This window comes from Schistocerca piceifrons, chromosome 9, assembly GCF_021461385.2.
Source record: "Schistocerca piceifrons isolate TAMUIC-IGC-003096 chromosome 9, iqSchPice1.1, whole genome shotgun sequence".
Classification (NCBI taxonomy): Eukaryota; Metazoa; Arthropoda; class Insecta; order Orthoptera; family Acrididae; genus Schistocerca; species Schistocerca piceifrons.
In genome coordinates this window covers 123,772,674-123,794,213 of record NC_060146.1, presented here as the reverse complement: position 1 = coordinate 123,794,213, position 21,540 = coordinate 123,772,674, and positions in this window count along the sequence as shown.

The following is a 21,540-nucleotide window of genomic DNA, read 5'->3' as shown; positions in this document are numbered from 1 at the left end:
ATTATTCTCCACTTTTGGCTACAAAACACTATTTTTGAACATAATTATCGTTCAGTGCACCGACCTTACGTCACCTTACTAGCAGAGCCCGTATGTCAGCATCGTGTCAGTCCACTGGGCGAGGTCGGAGCCAGTTTCTTGATCCATCAGTAAACTCCCCTTCACTTACTTCTTCATTGGCCCAGCAGATGAAAGATGCCAGATCCTGGCTCTAGTATGGACGAGGAAGAACGGTGCGATGAAGTTCTGTAGGCCCCTCTCCTGAGCTGACTCTTGCTGACTCGCCTTATAGTGGATGTGATACTGCTTTGTACGCAATGGTTCCGTATTTGAATCGAGAGCTAATATGGTGTTTACTTACGGAAAGGCAAATGGCAACGGACGGCAGACAGCAAAGTAATATCGAGGGACCAATCCCCGCCGACAAGAACCACAGCATTCAGTATTTGCACCAGTGTTTCGTCGTTTGTCTGAGACAGGGTTGTTTCAGGAAGAAGGATACCATGAAGGACATAACAGAAATATTCGGACACAAGACTTGGAGGAGAATGTGATTAACACTGTGGAGGCGACGCCGTGTCAGTACCAAGCAGTTGGCCCGCCAGTACAGGTGAGGCAGGCCACCTTGTCGAACATTCTCCATGAGATTTTTCCTCTGCAGCAGAGTGTGCGCTAATATGAAACTTCCTGGCAGATTAAAACTGTGTGCTAGGCCGAGACTCGAACTCGGGACCTTTACCTTTCAAGGGCAAGTGCTCTATCATCTGAGCCACCCAAGCACGACTCACGCCCCGTACTCACAACTTTACTCCTACCTTCAAAAGATGTTGGATAAGAGGTACTGGCAGAAGTAAATTTGTGAGTTCGAGGCGTGAGTCGTGCTTGAGTAGCTCAGATGGTAGAGCACTTGCCCGCGAAAGGCATAGGTCCCGAGTTCGAGTCTTGGTCTGGCACACAGTTTTAATCTGACAGGAAGTTTCATTCTCCATGACAATGGTTACTAACAGCGTGTACAGGGGTTACTAGCTACAGGCTCTCCACATCGAGAGCAGCGATTTTGTTACTGGTTTCTTCACCAGGCAACCACGATTCCCTGTGTTATCTATACGTTCACAGATCGGGTGACCTTTACGCGGAGTCGTATCTTGAGCTTTCATAACAGTCATCTGTGGAATAGAAGACAGAACCCCCATGGTATGGTGACAGCGAATCATCAGCATCGGTGCAGCCGGAATGCGTGGACCGGGATAATTGGCGGTCGCTTTTTTGGACCACTCTTCCTCCCACGGCGCCTAAAAGCCCGGAGCTATCAGTGTTTCTTGCGGATGATTTTGCCTCTCCTGCTGGAAGAAGTGCCATTGATGATTCTAAGGATTATGTGGCTATTACATGATGGTGCTCCAGCCCACTTTGCCGTTAACGTCCGGACGCATCTCAGTCGTGTCTTCCCTGCTCGATGGATCAGACGAGGTGATCCAGATGCATGGCCTGCTCGTTCACCGGATCTCAAACCTTGCGATTTCTGGTTATGGGGCCATCTCAAAAGTATCTTGTACGCAGAGCCCATTTCAGATGTGGAGACACTGGAGCAGCGTAATTTTGATGGCTCTGCCAGTGCTCGGATTCTGCCTGGCAGGTGTTAAAGTGTGAGACAGAACATTGTACGGCGCGTACACGCATGCTTCGTGGCACATGGAAATCATTTTCAACACATACGGTGCCATATGTAGTTTTAATTATGATCGAAACGTGCTTAAGTCTGTTGAAGTTATTTTATCGATCTTGTCGCAGCCGCTGGGCTAAGACGTTTTTCATTTTTAAAAGCTTATGACTTCTGAAGAAGGCTATATTATTATAGTTGAAACAATGGTCTATGATTTAGTATAAACATAATTAATGCAACTGTGGGCTGTTTTTCATTCAAAACGCTTTCCTTCAACCTGCCAGTCTATGTTTTATATCCTCTATACTTCGACCATCATAAGTTATTTTTCTCCCCAAATAGCAGAACTCGTCTCCTACTTTAAGTGTCTCATTTCCTAATCTAATCCACTGAGCATCACTTGATTTAATTTGACTACATTCAATTATCCTCGTTTTTCCTTTGTTAATGTTCATCTTATATCCTCTTTTCAGGACACTGTCCATTCCGTTCAATTGCTCTTCCAGATCTTTTGCTGTCTCTGACAAAATTATAATATCATCGGCAAACCGCAAAGTTTTCATTTCTTCTCCATGGATTTTAATTCATACTCTAAATTTTTCTTTTGTTTCCTTTACTGCTTGCTCATTATACAGATTGAATAACATTGGGGATACGCTACAACCCTGTCTCACTCCCTTCCCAACCACTTCTTCCCTTTCATGCCCCTTGACTCTTGCAACGGCCATCTGGTTTCTGTGCAAATTGTAAATAGCCTTTCGCTTCCTGTATTTTACCACTGCCACCTTCAGAATTTCAAAGAGAGTATTCCAGTCAACACTGTCAAAAGCTTTTTGCAACTCTACAAATGCTAGAAACGTAGGTTTTCCTTTCCTTAATCTTTCTCCTAAGATAAGTCGTAGGGTCAGTATTGCCTCCTGTATTCCAACATTTCTACGGAATCCAAACTGATCCTCACCGAGGTCGGCTTCTACCAGCTTTTCCATTCGCCTGTAAGGAATTCGTGTTAGTATTTTGCAGCCGTGACTTATTAAAGTGATAGTTCGGTCATTTTCACACCTGTCATCACTTGCTTTCTTTGGGATTGGAATTATTATATTTATCTTGAAGTCTGAGGGTATCTCGACTGTCTCACACTTCTTGCTCAGCAGATGGTAGAGTTTTGTCAGGGTTGGCTCTCCTAAGAATATCAGCAGTTCTAACGCAATGACCTCTACTCCTAGAGCCTGGTTTCGACTCAGGTCTTTCAGTGTTCTGTCAAACTCTTCAAGCAATATCATATCTCCCATTTCATCTTCCTCTGCGTTCTCTTCCATTTCCACAATATCGCCTTCAAGTAAATCGCCCTCGTATAGACCCTCTATATATTCCTTCTACCTTTCTGCTTTCCTTTCTCTGCTTGGAACTGGTTTCCCATCTTAGCTCTTGATATTCATACAAATGTTTCTCTTTTCTCCAAAGGTCTCTTTAATTTTCCTATAGGCAGTATCTGTCTTACCCCTAGTGATACAAGATTCTACATCCTCTGCTACAAATAGTCGCTTTAAATTCGATATTGTGTCATATGATGTCATTTCTCAACTCGCCCTCTCCGCTGCTAGCCATTTAAATCACTAGAGTCTGTTGTCGCGTACACGTGTAATACACGAACGTAAGAGGGGGAGCGAGTAGACGACTTCATTACGAGTAGAATGACCGCTGACTCTAAGCGTTGCCGTTGTGCACGCAACTTTTGGGCATGAAGATTTTTATACTTTATACCAATACAACGATTGATCGGTTAGCAATGAATGTGAAGGGATAACCAAAACTACCCGGAATAACATTGCATTGGAGGGAAATGTCTCTTTTTTTTGTTTGAGTCATCACTCTTCTGACTGATTTGATGCAACCCGCCACAAATTCCACTCCTGTTCATCTCAGAGTAGCACTTGCAACTTACATTCTTAATTATTTGCTGGATGTATTCCAGTCTTTGTCTTTCTCTACAGTTTTGCCCACTACTGTTCCATCTAGTGCCATGGAAATCATTCACTGATGTCTTAATAGACGTCCTATCAAACTGTATCTTCTCCGTGTCAGTATATTCCACGTACTCATTTCCTCTCCGATTCTGCGCAGAACCTCCTTATTCTTTCCCTTATCAATTCACCTATATTTCAACATTCTCCAGTAGCTCCAAATCTCAAATGCTTTCATTATCTTCTGTCCCGTTTTCACACAGTCCATGTTTCACTGCCATACAATGCTGCACTCCAGACGTACAGAAATTTCCTCCTCAAATTAAGGCGTATACTTTATACTAGTAGCCTTTCGTTGGCCATGAATGCCTTTTTTTTCCAGTGCTAGTCTGGTTTCGATGTCCTTCTTGCTCCGTCCGTCATTGGTTATTTCGTTGCCTAGGTAGCAGAATTCTTTAACTTCATCTACATCGTGACCATCAGTTTCTTCCTGTTCTTTATCTGTTATTTCTCATTACTTTCGTCTTTATTCGATTTATTCTCAATCCATATTCTGTACTCAGTACATAGCTGTCTTACACCCTTTTTAAACCGAGCGCTTCGTTCTTGGTCGTCAACTTGTGTTATTTCCTGCATGCCCTTGTACATACACTCCTGGAAATTGAAATAAGAACACCGTGAATTCATTGTCTCAGGAAGGGGAAACTTTATTGACACATTCCTGGGGTCAGATACATCACATGATCACACTGACAGAACCACAGGCACATAGACACAGGCAACAGAGCATGCACAATGTCGGCACTAGTACAGTGTATATCCACCTTTCGCAGCAATGCAGGCTGCTGTTCTCCCATGGAGACGATCGTAGAGATGCTGGATGTAGTCCTGTGGAACGGCTTGCCATGCCATTTCCACCTGGCGCCTCAGTTGGACCAGCGTTCGTGCTGGACGTGCAGACCGCGTGAGACGACGCTTCATCCAGTCCCAAACATGCTCAATGGGGGACAGATCCGGAGATCTTGCTGGCCAGGGTAGTTGACTTACACCTTCTAGAGCACGTTGGGTGGCACGGGATACATGCGGACGTGCATTGTCCTGTTGGAACAGCAAGTTCCCTTTCCGGTCTAGGAATGGTAGAACGATGGGTTCGATGACGGTTTGGATGTATCGTGCACTATTCAGTGTCCCCTCGACGATCGCCAGTGGTGTACGGCCAGTGTAGGAGATCGCTCCCCACACCATGATGCCGGGTGTTGGCCCTGTGTGCCTCGGTCGTATGCAGTCCTGATTGTGGCGCTCACCTGCACGGCGCCAAACACGCATACGACCATAATTGGCACCAAGGCAGAAGCGACTCTCATCGCTGAAGACGACACGTCTCCATTCGTCCCTCCATTCACGCCTGTCGCGAAACCACTGGAGGTGGGCTGCACGATGTTGGGGCGTGAGCGGAAGACGGCCTAACGGTGTGCGGGACCGTAGCCCAGCTTCATGGAGACGGTTGCGAATGGTCCTCGCCGATACCCCAGGAGCAACAGTGTCCCTAATTTGCTGGGAAGTGGCGGTGCGGTCCCCTACGGCACTGCGTAGGATCCTACGGTCTTGGCGTGCATCCGTGCGTCGCTGCGGTCCGGTCCCAGGTCGACGGGCACGTGCACCTTCCGCCGACCACTGGCGACAACATCGATGTACTGTGGAGACCTCACGCCCCACGTGTTGAGCAATTCGGCGGTACGTCCACCCGGCCTCCCGCATGCCCACTATACGCCCTCGCTCAAAGTCCGTCAACTGCACGTGCGGTTCACGTCCACGCTGTCGCGGCATGCTACCAGTGTTAAAGACTGCGATGGAGCTCCGTATGCCACGGCAAACTGGCTGACACTGACGGCGGCGGTGCACAAATGCTGCGCAGCTAGCGCCATTCGACGGCCATCACAGCGGTTCCTGGTGTGTCCGCTGTGCCGTGCGTGTGATCATTGCTTGTACAGCCCTCTCGCAGTGTCCGGAGCAAGTATGGTGGGTCTGACACACCGGTGTCAAAGTGTTCTTTTTTCCATTTCCAGGAGTGTATTACACCGGGTGATCAAAAAGTCAGCATAAATTTGAAAACGTAATAAACCACGGAATAATGTAGATAGAGAGTTAAAAATTGACACACATGCTTGGAATGACATGGGGTTTTATTAGAACAAAAAAACCAAGTTCACAAAATGTCTGACAGATGGCGCTGGACAGCAAAACTGCTACCATGACGGGTGAGAGGTACGCCGATATGTTACAGAATCGCATCATCCCCAGCCTGGCTGATAAACACCTGCTGGAACGTACGAAGTTTATGCAGGATGGCGCTCCACCCCATATTGCTAGTCGCGTGAAAGATCACTTGCGCGCGTCGTTTGGTGATGATCGTGTGCTCAGCCGCCACTTTCGTCATGCTTGGCCCCCAGGTCCCTAGACTCAGTCTGTGGGATTATTGGCTTTGGGGTTACCTGAAGTCGCAAGTGTATCGTGATCGACCGACATCTCTAGGGATGCCGAAAGACAACATCCGACGCCAATGCCTCACCGTAACTACGGACATGCTTTACAGTGCTGTTCACAACAGCTATTGTTGAATAATGATGGTGGATATATTGAGCATTTCCTGTAAAGAACATCATCTTTGCTTTGTCTTACTTTGTTATGCTAATTATTGCTATTCTGATCAGATGAAGCGCCATCTGTCGGACATTTTTGAACTTTTGCATTTTTTTGGTTCTAATAAATCCCCGTGTCATTCCATGCATGTGTGTCAAATTCTACCTCTCTGTCTACATTATTCCGTGATTTATTCAGTTTTCAAATTTATACTGACTTTTTGATCACCCAGTACACTATATAGGCGGTGCCGAGAGCAGCGCCGTATTCTGCCTGTTTACATATCTCTGAATTTTAATACGTAAGCCTACATTAGTTTCTTTGGTGCTTCAGTGTAAATTGTCACGTAGAAAAAAGTGTTATTAGATGAATGAGGAACACAAACTTCACTTAACGAAGGTTTATTCAGCACTTGCACATAGAAGAGCGCGGAGCGAAATGCCTCCAGCCGGGATACATACAGTTTATATACAGCTACAGAACATTCCAGTACAATGATTCTTGACATTTGTGGATACTTATAGAATGTACTGGAACCAAATATAGAAATTTAAACTGTACTGTCCAGGAGAGTTTTGAACTCACGACCCTCCATGCAAAAGTTTAGTATCGTAACAGCTGTACCACGGTGCTACTCAGCTTCTTCTGCGACAATATTACCTTTCTATCCGTATAGCTTATCCCTATTTTTGTCAGATTTTGCAACATGTGGCACCATTTTACATTGTCGAAAGTTTTTTCCTGGTCAACAAATCCTATGAACGTGTCTTGATTTTTCTGTAGTCTTGCTTCCATTATCAACCCCAACGACAGAATTACCTCTCTGGTGCCTTTTATTCTTGTCAGCAACTTGGATGCATGAGCTGTTAAGCTGATTGTGCGATAATTCTCGCAGTTGTCAGCTCGAGCAGTCTTCCGAACAGTGTGCATATTTTTCCGGAAGTCAGATGGTACGTTCCCAGACTCATACATTGTACACAACAACGTGAATAGTTGTTTTGTTTCCACTTCCCTCCAATGATTTTAGAAATTCAGATGGAACGTTACCTATCCCTTCTGCCTTACTTGATCTTTAGTCCTTCAATGTACTCTTAAATTCTGATTCTAATATTTGTTCCCCTATTTCTTCTAAATGCATCCCGGTTTCTTCTATCACATCAGACAAATCTTCCCCCTCAGAGAGGCCTTCAATATACTCCTTCAATCTATCCGCTCTCTCCTCTGCATTCAGCTATAGAATTCGCTTTTCACTCTTCATGTTACCATCCTTGCTTTTATTTTCACAAAAGGTAGTTTTGTTTTTCCTATAAGCTGAGTCAGTTCTTCCGACAAACATTTCTTTTTCGATTTCTCCACATTTTTCATGCAGCGATTTCGTCTTTGCTTCCCTGTGGCTCCTATTTATTTTATTTGTCAGCAGCTTGTATTTCTGCATTCATGAATTTAGCTGAACATTTTTGCATTTCCTTCTTTCATGGAGCAACTGAAGTATTTGTTCTGTTTCCCATGGTTTCTTCGCAACTACTTTCTTCGTACTTATTTTTTCCTTCCTGCTTCTGTGACTGCCCTTTTACAATTCTCATTTGTAATGCTGGGGTATATAGCGCAACTCTTTGCCAATTCAGTGACGCCTGTGTTGTCGACCTGCCTTATCCTATTCGTCTGCAGTGACTGTTGTTGCTAAATTTGTTTTGTTCTTGTTTGGCTTTTTATGATTGGACATTTAACTGATGAAAGTACAGTTGTGAAATTTCGTTTCCTACTCGGAAAAATTCTGATGAAACTGTTCTAATGTTGAAAACTACCAAGATGCCGCTATGGAAAAGACTCAAGTGTACGAGTGGTTTCCTCGATTTAAAAATGGTGACATTTGGACTGATAAACCTCGTCTACCAACTGACCAAAACGACGAAAATTAGTAAAAAATGTGAAATGAATTGAAAAACCATTTATTTCGAATTTTGCGAAGATTGCACAGTAGTGTTCGTCAAAAAAGAGCCGATTTGTGGCAGACTGGTTCTTCCCATGCGACAACGCACTTGCACACACGTCTCTCTGTTAGACAGTTTTTGGTTAGTAACAGGAACCAAGTATATTCGATGGCGCAGCAACAGTGAATAAAAAAATCATTATTCTATTTACCTGACATTACATTACATTTCTTCCTTCGCAAATCAGAGTGATAATCATGTTCATTGAACAAAATGATAAACTGAGACACTAAATTTGAATCATAATATTGCCATAACTTCGTCACTAACACTGGTTAACATTATCAGCCTAAATCTTAACATCCCTGAACTTCGACTCTCTCTCTATAAACCTGAACACTGTCTGCTCCCAGTGCGCCATCGTGCAGCTCAGAGATGTTAGCTTAACTTCTCCGATACAGCTTACAACACCGCTCCTCGCTCATAGTCGATTCAGATACCAAAATTTCAGAAGCGAAAATTACACGTGACACCTAACAAGCGGAAGTTGCTACCCTTACAAGAGCTCCTAGGCGCGTCTCGCACAGCGTACGTGACCGCAGCGGAGAGCGGTGTTTTGCGGGCCTGTACTCCTACAGGGGCTCTCGCTTCATTATACATGTGGGAGGCACGCAGGGCCCAGCGTCTTCCGGGATCGAAGTGAGCCCTCGTGTGAGGGAGCGACGACACGTGGCTTGGCACACGGCCCGGACCAGCTGCGAGGAGTCCAGGGCTGTCCACCTGCCGACAAAGCACTGCGGGCAAACCAGGCGAGCCGGTACTGCTCAACACTGGTACAGCGAGAAGAATTTGACAGACCACTGAAAGAACTGAGTCGAAACAAGACCACGGAAGTAGACGATATTCTGTCAGAACCAGTGAACACCTTGGGAGAGCAAGCCACCACGACAAAACTCTTCCATTTGGTTGGTAAGATGTATATGTCAGGCATAATACCCTCATATTTCAAGAAGAATATAATCATTCCAATTCCAAAAAAAGCAGGTGATGAGAGGTGAGAATGTTACAGAACTATCAGTTTAATAGGCTGTGTTATCGAAATACTGACATGCCTTCTTTACAAAAGAATGGAGAAACTGGTAGAAACTTAGTGGAAGCTCAGCTTCCGGAGAGGAGAAATTACTGACCATACGACTTACGTTAGGAGATGGGTTAAGGAAAGGCAAACTACGTTTACATCATTTGTAAACTTAAAGACAGCTTTCCACAATGTTGACTGGAATACCCTCTATGAAATTATGAAGGTCGGAGGACTAAAACATAAGGAGAGAAATCTTATTTAAGATACCAGACGGCAGTTCTAAGAGTCGAGGCGCATGAAAGAGAAAGAGTGTTTGAGAAGTGACTGAGACAGTGTTGTAACCTTTCGCCTATATTATTCTGCAAGTGCATTGAGCAAGCGGTAAACGAAAGAAGAGATTGAGAATAGGAATTAAAGGTCACGAGAAAAATAAGAACTTTGAGGTTGCCGATGACGGTGTGATTCTGTCCAAGTCAGAAAAGGACTTGAAAGAGCAGTTGAACAGAATGGAGAGTGTCTTGAAAGGAGAATACAAGATGAACGTCAACAAAAGTAAAACAAGTGTAATGAAATGTAGCCCAATAAAATCTCGTGACGCTGAGGGAATTAGATTAGGAAACGAGACAGTAAAAGTAGTGGAACCGTTTTGTTACTTCGCCAGCAAAATGTCTGATTATAATCGAAAAGGTATAACATTAAGATTGTCAATCTTACGAAAAGCATTTCTGTTGAAGGGTAATTTGTTAACATCGATTATAGATGTAAGCGTTAGGACGTCTTTTCTGAAAATGGTTGTACTGAGTGTAGCCGTGTATGGTAGTGAAACATTGATGATAAACAGTTCAGACTTGAAGAGGATAGAAGATTCTGAATTGTGGTGCTACAGAAAGATGCTCAAGATTAGATGGGCAGATCACTTCAACTAATGAGGAAGTTAAACGAAAGAAGTTTACTGTTACCAGTAAACAGTGACTGGTAGCAGTAAACTTGTTGTTTCATTTCACGTCAATAACAGTCACGGTAAAACCTAACATAAATTGCTTGCATTCGAAGTTAATGAGGAGGTACTGAATAGAATAGAGGAGAAAATAAAATTGTGCTATAACCTGACTAAAGGAAGGGAGTCGCTAATAGGAACTATTCTGAGACAGCAAGGGATCACTATACTGGAATGCAGTGTGGAGGATGAAAGTTGTAGAGGCAGACCAAGAGATGAATAAAGGAAACACATTCAGAAGGATGTTAAGATGCAGCTGTTATTCTGCGGCTTGCACAGGATAGAGTAGCATGGACAACTACATCACACCAGTCTTCGGACTGAAGTCCACAACAACAACAGTTTCCTACTTCGACTTACCTGACGAGATAGCTGAAGAAAGGCAAATCAACATTTACAGAATTTTTAACCATGACGACAGAATACACTCTTAGAAATTCTAAAGCTAACAGGGATAAAAACAGTGAGTAGAATGTTATTTACAGCCCGCACAGGAACTAGAATGAATTCTCTCATATTATATGTATTTTTCCGTAGTAAGTAGCCGGCCGAAGTGGCCGTGCGGTTAAAGGCGCTGCAGTCTGGACCCGCAAGACCGCTACGGTCGCAGGTTCGAATCCTGCCTCGGGCATGATTGTTTGTGATGTCCTTAGGTTAGTTAGGTTTAACTAGTTCTAAGTTCTAGGGGACTAATGACCTCAGTAGTTGAGTCCCATAGCGCTCAGAGCCATTTGAACCATTTGTAGTAAGTACTCATCTTTCTCTGGAAAGGTATGGCTAAAAATCCTTGTTGTCACATGATTCTACCTTCCTGAGTTTCCTTTGTTATGCTATAAAAGCTATATAACCTTGTTATATGTGTTACCGTGTGACTGTTAACCCACTTATTCCGCAGTGTAAATTTTTTCTGAGATCCAGAATGAGATTTTCACTCTGCAGCGGAGTGTTCGCTGATACGAAACTTCCTAGGAAATTAAAACTGTGTGCCGGGCCGAGACTCGAACTCGGGACCTTTGCAGAGACCGCGAAAGGCAAAGGTCCCGAGTTCGAGTCCGTAACACAGTTTTAATCTGCCATGAAGTTTCGTTTTGCTGAGATGTTTTGTCATAGATGATTGCACTTGTATGTGTTTACTTTTTGAGATTTTTTGTCTTACATGATTGCACTCCTATATTTTTTATTTGAAATTACACTCCTATTGTTACCCAGATTACAAAAATAATATCCTCTCCAAGTTTTTACTTTGCTGCGGCTTTTTGTCTCAAGTGTATATACTTGTATGATGCTACTTCAAAATGCACTCCCAATATTACCTACATTCCAGGTTCTGTTGTTATATCTTAAAAACTCCTACTTATGTGACAATTACTCTTATGTGCATATCTATGGATTCATCTATGATGTTGTAGTATACGTTCACGCCTATGTAGGACGTGTCCTCCAAAGCAGAGCATTACTTGTGCCTATCTATAGCAACTTTCATGTTCAAAACAGTGCAGGAGAAAGGTAAATTCACACTTATTACGTTGAATTGTACTTCTTCAACAGTGTCACTGTATTATTTATTCGTTGCCTGAAGTTATGCATTGTCATCATAAATAACTGTAACTCAGTGCTCTAAGATTTCTAGAATTTATTGTTTGTATATGCGACGAATCACCTAAACCGTGCACCGCAAATATCACGGAAATGGAAGTGCCATCGATGTGGGATTTCCACAGACTGGATTTGAAGCCCGGCTCCCGTACTATTAGCCAACTGGCAGATTGAAAGAGCATTTCGAAAGTCTATTTTCTGTGGAAATATAACTATTTTTAAAGTAAGAATGCCTATTGTCTTTCCTTGGGCCATTGTTCCGCTTTCGCGCGGGGTCGGCCGTGTTATGACGGATCTGGTAGTGTTAGTTGCAGAGGGTAGCTGGATGCCCTTCCTGCCGCCATCCCGAACCCCCCGGGACGGAAGTAGTGTACCCCAGCGGTACCCCTGCGTCTAGTGTAAGTCATGAAAGTGCGAACGCTTCAAATGTCTCTCAGTCGTGTTACTGAGGCGGAACGTGGGGACCAGCACGATATTCACCTAGAGGGATGTGGAAAACCGCCTAAAAACCACACCCAGGCTGGCCAGCATACCGCCAGGTGAATGCAATCAGGGGCTGGGATGCTTACCCGAGTCCAGGAAGAAGCGCAACAGCGCTCTTGGCTACCCTGTCGGGTAATGTAAGAATGCCTATTAATTTTAACAAACTAAAAACGGGGTAAAACAGAATCTCGATGGGGTTTTTTGCAGGCTCTAGTGCAAGTCGTCTAGGAGATATCGTATTTTGAAAAGTTCTGACACTGACACTTGTACAATACGTGTGGTAGCACACACTAAAGTAAAACACAAATGCATACGTTAGTTATGGGGAATATGAACAAACGAGACAAATGACCGTCACGGGTTGTGGTACGTGGTACTTCCTGGAATTAAGGGAAACGTGGAAGATAGGAGCCACCAATATAAATTTCTTTTGACACAACCTGTTTATTCAACAATATACAAACTGGGTTTTACAGATAATCCAAGCATTTAACCATAAAATTTTCTTTAACAAAATGAACAAATCTGCAAAATTCTTTTGTCCTTAAACCTCAAGTTTAATAAGCTTTTAATCTTCGCCAAAGAAATCGGACGTGCTGTATTGCAAAACAGCAAACAAGACGGCCGGACCTGCAGCCCGCCCGTTATTGGGTGAAACAGTGATGTTTACTACCGCGCTGTACACAATCTGTCTTATTAAATGCCCTTCTGCAACACATGAAAACTATATAAGCACTACTGATGATAAGAGTGATTTAATTACTCAGAACAAATGACTTAATTTGAAAGCTGTACGTTGAAAGGTTCGGGGTTAAGACGCTAACCTGTGCTTAAAGGTTAAACAGATTAGCAAACAATATGATAATGTTAAGGCTTACTTAAAAGCAAACCTCTTGATTTCATTCGGCAACCTAGGTGTGGCTGGATCCCAACACGTCCCTTCTGAAAATTTTATTTTGACTAAATCTCTGGTGACAGTTGGCTGTTAATATTTTCAAAGTTAAACTGACTGTCAGGTATTAAGACCGCTCTGAAGGAACGTCTTAAAACATTATTTGTGAACACTTATTACAAGAGAACACAATCGGCGGAAATTTTCAAACGACAGCTAGTGCCTGAGTACAATACTACTGCCTAAATTTACGACCAAAGTGCCAACCGAGTAAAACTCTGAGGGCCGGTTACAAACCAGAAAATAATAAGGAGGACAGGTACGCAATGAAACAAATCACCACGAGGTTTACAGAATGTTGCTCCCCTTTCTAAGCAAGCAGTTCCATGGATCCACGGTGCATCGCAGCGGTTACTAAGTGGTGTCGATGAAAGCCAGGTAGAGGAGGGCAGCAAGACCACGAGCGGTCGTCCGATACGAATGTTGCCAACCAACCGACGGGATGTCGGCCTACTGCTTGTTGTCGACGTTGACCCCGGTGAAGCACTCCGGCTTCCTCGCTCTGCACAGGCCATCCTTACGCATCTCGTGGCTTCGGATGCGCAGTCCTTGTGGTCACCTCTTGTCCCGATGCTACCATCAATCCCCAAACTTCGTGGCACTCACACGGGCCAGCAAACCCCGTATACAGGGTGAGTCACCTACCATTACCGCTGGATATATTTCGTAAACCACATCAAATACTGACGAACCGATTCCACAGACCGAACGCTAGGAGAGGGGCTAGTGTAACTGATCAATAAAAACAATAAAAAAATGCATGGAAGTATGATTTTAACACAAATCTACGTCTTTTTTAACTGGAACCCCGTTAGTTTTGTTGGCACATCTGAACATATAAACAAATACGTAATCAGTGCCGTTTGTTGCATTGTAAAATGTTAATTACATCCGGAGAAATTGTAACCTAAATTTGACGCTTGAGTACCACTCCTCCGCTGTTCGATCGTGTGTATCGGAGAGCACCGAATTACGTAGGGATCCAAAGGGAACGGTGATGGACCTTAGGTACAGAAGAGACCGGAACAGCACATGACGTCCAAATGCTAACTCCTTTTTATTGGTCTTTTTCACTGACACACATGTACATTACCATGAGGGGTGAGGCACACGTACACAAGTGGTTTCCGCTTTCAATTACGGAGTGGAATAGAGTGTGTCTCGACATGTCAGGCCAATAGATGTTCAATGTGGTGGCCATCATTTGCTGCACACAATTGCAATCTCTGGTGTAATGAATGTCGAACACACCGCAGTACTGAGAGGTGGCATGAGCCCCCTCTCATATTTCTATCTTAGGATTTTCCTCTCTAATTGCATGCAGTGAAAAGTCGCTATTCCTTCACACGCGGACTTCCCACGCAGCGTCTTTCGTCACCCGGGTGGTCCGGTGACAGGCAGGCTCTGCTGATCTGGAAAGGGTTAAGTCGACGGGTGTGAGGAAGTCGAGTGAATGCTTTGCAGACGCCAACATTGTCAAAAGACACGCCCGGAGGGGTCTGAATTAGCAGATGGGCTAGAGGTTCCGTTACTTCGCAGAAACTTAGCGAAAACACTTTCTGGCGGGCTACCAGCGAGGCGTGGGAATGACTTGTGTACCCAGGCAGTTGTGGCGGGAAAATTCCCGCGCTTTCTGCAAAATAGTAAATGTGATTGGATTGCTCAGGGCATAGCTCCGTGACATAGCAAAATCAGCGCAGAAATTGGCGCCAACAATCTCCATGGGTGGAATGGTAGTGCTCCAGCAATAGAGTGGAATTTTCCGCCGGTTTTCGAGTTGCTGATTGGAACGTTTAACCACGGCCACTGTCGTGGGGGCGGGAATGTTGTGTGGTCGTCCTGTACGGGTGCTCTAGGTAGTCGGCTCTCGCCTTTCGGTCGAGGACGTCGAAGCCACCAACCATCGCCTCCGGTACGCCAAATCGTGTTCTTGCAGTTAAGAAGACAGATTGGTAAGGTATGTCCGCAGCACCGGCAGACAGGGCTTTTCCTAGGTGATAATCAGAGCTCAGCAGATCGCGCCTGTTCGTCTTTTTCTAACTTTGTTCTGTCTTGGGTAGCAGCAATTAATGTTGGGTTGGCTATGTGTTTTCTCTTAAGATTTGAGTTGCAAGGAATTGGCTCCACATACCACTTTGTCATAATCCTCACAATCTAGTTTAGGGACAACTTCACATTCACAGCGTTTGTTTGAGTGTCCAATTTGAGCCAATTTGATGTACTGTAAATGTTTCATGTGTTTTTGTTTATTATTTTGTGTTTAGTCTTAATAAATCATATTGTTATTTTTGTGGCGGTGTTCGTAGCGACAAACAATTCGCGGTAGAAACGGCTTACGAAGTCACCGCCACAGTTTTTATAGTGGGCCGACCGGTCCGCTGGAACAGTGAACAGAAAGATGAAAACCCAAACACTCTGATTAAATAAAAGTCGGTACTTATCTTTATTGATGAAGATTCAGAAACACAATAGTGAACTCCGTGTCTACAGAGATCTGTCTAGTTCGAGTCGGAGCGGCTAGGTCAGCGTCGGCTGACGACAAACAACAACTCTGCTGCGATGAACACACAACTGACTAGCAAGTACACAATTCGGTGGCGAGTATACAACTGAGCGGCGAATACAGAACTGTCCTAGCGCTCGCGACTCCAGCGCTTAAGAAGCCCGAAGCCAGCGGTGGCGCGCGCAGACTTGCGGCGATTTCCTGTCTCGCTGGCGCTGCTTATGCGGACAGCGTCCGGACTTTGATGCTGCCAACCTTTTGGCAGCGGGCTCGGGTGGCATTACTGGCTAGGATATAACAGTTATTTTGGACAGAACTTTCATTCTGTTAATCGGTAGAGCAACCCTATCATTCCTCACTATGTTAATAAACCTTCGTTTATTTAACTTATTTATCAAATTAAATTATTGCAGGTGCCAAACTCTCTTCTACTCCACTGGCACGGTTGATTAGAGTCAGTTCGCGTTTTTTTTTAAATCCTTGTGCAACAGCAAAAGTCGGAGTTAGAATAGGGGGGACTTAGAGCATCATTTACATACGTAGATTCTAGAAGAATTTAGTGTTAAATACACTGCTAGCCCCGGCACCTCGCATAAAATGGCGACCCTTAGCCTCGGATCTTTCCTGTGAATCGCTGATAAGCAAGTATTATTAGTATTAGGGACATTCAGAATTTTTTTTGCTTAATTTTTTTTATTGATTAATACCCAAGTTTTTTCTGGTAGTTCCGCATTTAGTTTTAAGAAGCGGCGCATGATTACAGTTTTTGTTTTCAGTGTATATGTTCTTTTGTTCATTGTTTTTGTGTTCCTTTGATGGTGTGTCCGTATCACATCCCACTTTGTCGGGTTTGTGTGCGGTTTCTGTAGCACAACAAATCGTGCGTATAATTACAGCGTTGGAGAGGCGTTGTTGAAATTTTATGTCTATGTGTAAAAAATATATGGAGTAGGTTAATTTTATTGTGCATTTTAGATAAATTTGTTTTTCATGAATGATATCGAGAAGTAAGGCACGACTATTATCGAGCGAAGCTAAAACAAAAGAGGATAGCATAATGGATAAGGGGCAGTTTACTGACGGGAATAGGTTCAGAGATGAGATGGGCACATTTTTAGCAGGACAGGACGCCAGGGTCATTGATGAGGAAGGTGATTTGGACATGATCTCAGAGCAGCGTTGCGGCCGTGATTATGATAGTGAGGTAGAGGATGAAACAGAGACAGGCACACAGGTCGAGGCAGTAGCAGAAGTTTACAATCAAACGAACGAGAGCAGACAGGGGCTAGCTCGGCCACGTCAGAGCTCTAGCGCCCAGTTGTCCAGAGTTACATCTCCCACGTTTGAAGAGGATCAAAAAGATGACGTAAACCCAATACTGAGCATCCTACGATCAATGAAAGAAGAAGCTGACGAACAGCGTAAGAGGGAGAAGGAAGAAGAGGAGAAACAACGTAAGAAGGAGAAGGAAGAAGATGAGAAACAGCGTAAGAAGGAGAAGGAAGAAGATGAGAAACAACGTAAGAAGGAGAAGGAAGAAGATGAGAAACAGCATAAGAAGGGCACAGAGGAAATAATTTCGCATATAGGGGAAATTCGTGGGGAATTACTAACAATAAAGAAAGAATGTGGAGAAGCAAAACAAATGTCAATGGTAGCACAAAAAGTAGCAGGTCTAGCCAAAACGGCAGCAACAGGGGCAATGAAAATAGCAAAAGAAACTTCTCAACTTGCAGGTCGCTTGCGTCGTGCGACACAAGCCCACACGAAATCCCTAGCGTTCTTAAAAACTCAAGGTAATATTGCGGTTACGAACATCACGAAACGAATGAAAGCAGTAGAGAGTCAGATAGCAAAACTAGAGCGAAACGGGCACATGAGCACTGCGCGTTCGGATACCAATGATGGAGTACACAGAATTGTGTCTCCGAGGAAAAGCCCGCCGTGCTCTAGCCCAGTGACAGAGTGCAGAACTAACAAGGCACACGCAGAAACACCTAGTAATAGCTCCAATAATTGTAGCCCACTTAGGAGAGTGAATTCGAAGTGCCACTTCCACTGTAATACAGATGTAGCACATCACAGTTAGCAGCAAGATAGATCAGGACACTCAGCAGACGTGCAAGTATCGGAAACGAGTGACAGCACCAGTGCGAGGATCGGACAGGATTTTGATCACAATCACTTCCTGTCGAAACTAAAATTCCAAAAGTTCAGAGATAATGGAGGGTCGATGCATCCCAAGAGCTGGGTGATGCAGTTTACAAATTCATTACCGTCATCATGGCCAACCCTGGCAAAATTAGAATTCATGTGTGGACACATCGAAGGCCAAGCCGCGGAAAAGATGCGGGGTGTGGCAGCGACGTGTGAGACTTATCAGGAATTTGCTGATGCGTTCCTGGGGATCTACTGGTCAAAGGAAACGCAAGACAGGATTAAAGAGGAAATAATATTTTGTTCCGAACTGGAAGTGTCCGGGCAAAGGAGCGCAACCAAATTTTTTGATGATTTACTCAAGAAGAATCAATTTTTAGATAGTCCATATAGCAAGGGAGAAATCATCAAATTTTGTTTTTCCAAATTGCCTGTTAGGTATCAACAGACACTTGTCGGCAAGTGTGGATCTGGCATAGAAGCATTCAAGAGTCTATTGCGCGAACTCGAAGTAGTCTTCGATAAACAAGACGCAAAGGACAGGAAGAAGGCGCAAAATAACAAATACCACGGGCCAGCAAGGGCAGACGACAACAGACTGCATAATCGCGTTCGTCAGTTAGGAAACCACGGTTACGAAAATCAAGGTTACGCTATTCAAGGTTATGGAAACCAGAGACACGGAAACCAGAACGTCAGGGAACAGGGTCATGGTAGACAAGGAATCTGGGAGAGGAGGAATAACGAACGGCAAAGCGACCGTAATTGGAGAGAGCGAAACCAAGGACAACAGGAGAACCAGGGGATTGAAATTAGACCTGCAAATCCTAATGCACGTCAGAGGAGGGGGAGTCTAAGAAGGGATTGACGCTAGTCCATAGGACTCCACCACATCTCTCACACAAAGAAGTTCGTGGAATAATAGTAGTTTAAGTGGTGTACATAGTAGAATAGGCAAATATATGAACCTTTCTTCGGGGAACAATAATCGTTGCATTAATAGATTAAGATTGTTAAAGTATTAACACGCTGCGTTTTCTCGCATAAGAATTTACTGCTGTTAACGTTTTTTGTCTATGTTCGCGATCTCCTCTGTCGTTGCGATAAGAGGCACTACCTTTCCATGAGCAATGTTTTTGTGCTTTCCTATCTGGTGTCCATGTTAAGGGATAAAGATGAGTGACGAGATGTCGCACAAACGGGCGTATACAAGAACGTGCTCTTAGAAGCGTTCTGGGATGTCGTGATACGCTCCACAGCGGCCACAGCCAGTTCGTGAGACGTTCATACCAATGCTTGCAGGCACGCGTCAGTGCACTGCAAGATTGTGGTATATTGCGTGATTTCGAGGATGAATATGGGCAGTGTAGTTTTTGCAGAGCTGCGCCAGCATCGTTGTCTTGCAAGTCGGGGTGAACCTGTGAGCGTTTGACTCCAATGGTGCCCTAGACGATAGAAATGCGGGCATAAAGCCTACCATGCCAATGTGCTGGTAGGGGATTTAGCGTGCTGCTCGTGACTGTCACAGATGAATAACCAAGGAATTATACTTGGAGATTCGTAACATACTCTGTAGCTGGCGTGTGTTGGGCGACGGAATCCTCAACAGGAACCAGTCCTGGCTTGGTCATATTACATTGCCTCTGGAAAGGTGTGCTTTGATCGCGAAAACCGCATCACATAGAGAAGGAAGTTGCAACTACAAATTTATTGTCGTGTATAGCCATGACTAACCCAGTCTCTGGAGTTTCAGTGAGGCGTAATGAAAACTCGAAGGTCATGTCGTACGGCGCGCACATCACTGTCGTCAATAGCGGAGAGCAGCGAGACATCTCAACGTAACAGGAATTATGTAAGAGTATTGTATAAGGTAAACAAATAAAAAAAAGGTACGATATACTAGGATAAGTTAAACTGTAGGATTTAACAATAACTAGATTAATATTGTGGGGGTTTTCTACCACAAGTGTTTGGCGCGCGCCTGTTGGGATGTTATTTTTCAGGTCATCAAATCACAGACCCAAGATGGAGGGACGACCGGCGAGCGAACGTAGAATAGTTGCTTGTTCTTTATAAGCTCAGTAAAACTTCGACCTGCATAATAACATAATTTATTCAAAAGACATAGAATGTAGATCACTGGCAAATGGTAGTTAATTCTTGAGCATGTCTACTGTCGATCTATATAATTAATAGTAATATTAGTGCGGGCCCGCACATTTAGCTGTTCATCCAGTGTAGTGTCACACACCATGTACAGTAGTGAGACCAGTCTGTACACAAATATCAAGACAAAATAATTTCCATGTCTAAATTTGATACACCAAGATTTTGTTATAATCATAGCCATAGATTAATAGCTATAAAAGTAAAATAAGAGTGTCTGAAATGACAGACCATCAATGTGTCATTATGTAAATTTATTATAACATAGAAGGTCATGGGAAAAAGTTAGGCATAAGATTTTTGTCAGAACTGTGCAGATGACGGATATTGTGGCAATGCAGAGGCCAGCCGGAGCAAAAACAAGAGGTCTTCGGCTACCTGCAAGAAGGCGAGCGTCCGGTCCTGCAAGCTGACAGTCACCGGGCCGTATACATGAGGGATTAGGCGGGATCCTCGCCGGGCCACAAGCGAAAGTGAGGCTGGCCGTTGACACTGACACACGACCCACACGCGACAGCCTGCTAGCTCTTCGGACGCGGCAGCCATTTGGAGGGATTCCCTGCGGCAGACCACGTGGTCGTGAGTACACGAAGAAGATCACATATCGTGTCAGAACCTGCGCCTCATGTGCCTCAGGACAGAAAGGTCTCTATATACTCATCTGTTTGGGTTTTTACAACTCACTTGCATTGGCCGATCTACATACACAAAGCAGTATCGTGCCACACTAACAAATGTATGGTCTCATTTCTAACTTCTCCTCTCTATTAGAGAGCAGTTTTAGCAATCGTCGCTCCTAGTTCGATCCTGTATGGATGACCTCACACACTTGTGGAGTCACTCCACGTGCCATCATCCCTCGTCGAACTGCAATATTGGGAAACGTACTGTCCAGCGAGAGAAGAGACCTAGACTAGTGATGTATCCCAACAAGTAGACCTCAGAGACAATTAATCGACGTGAGGGGAGCCTATCACAGTGTCTTCCTACCGTACTGCTGTGATTATATGCGTGGGTCTTGATGCATTATCAACAGAGTACTGCAGATGCTCCAGCACACGCTATTGCTGTTGCAACAACGTAGCAACAACACCCGACGTTTAGCCCTATGTGATGTCAGTACTCTGGAATTTGTGAAGTGCTTCGAATGTTTCTAACAATGTGATTTACTGCCTCATTCTCAGCACAGTCGTGAACTTTGTGCAATGTGCACACACAACTTGATGCCCCATGAACCTTGTTTTTTTTCTTAAATTTCTTTCTCTAGTGTTGTTTTTGTAATGTATGTTATACCGTGTATGTGTTTGTGTTTTACACTGTAATTCTTATTACAAATTACTGTATTGTTCTCCACACCATTTTTTTTTGTATTTTGTATTTATTGTTGTTTGTATGCAAACAGTCTGCCTG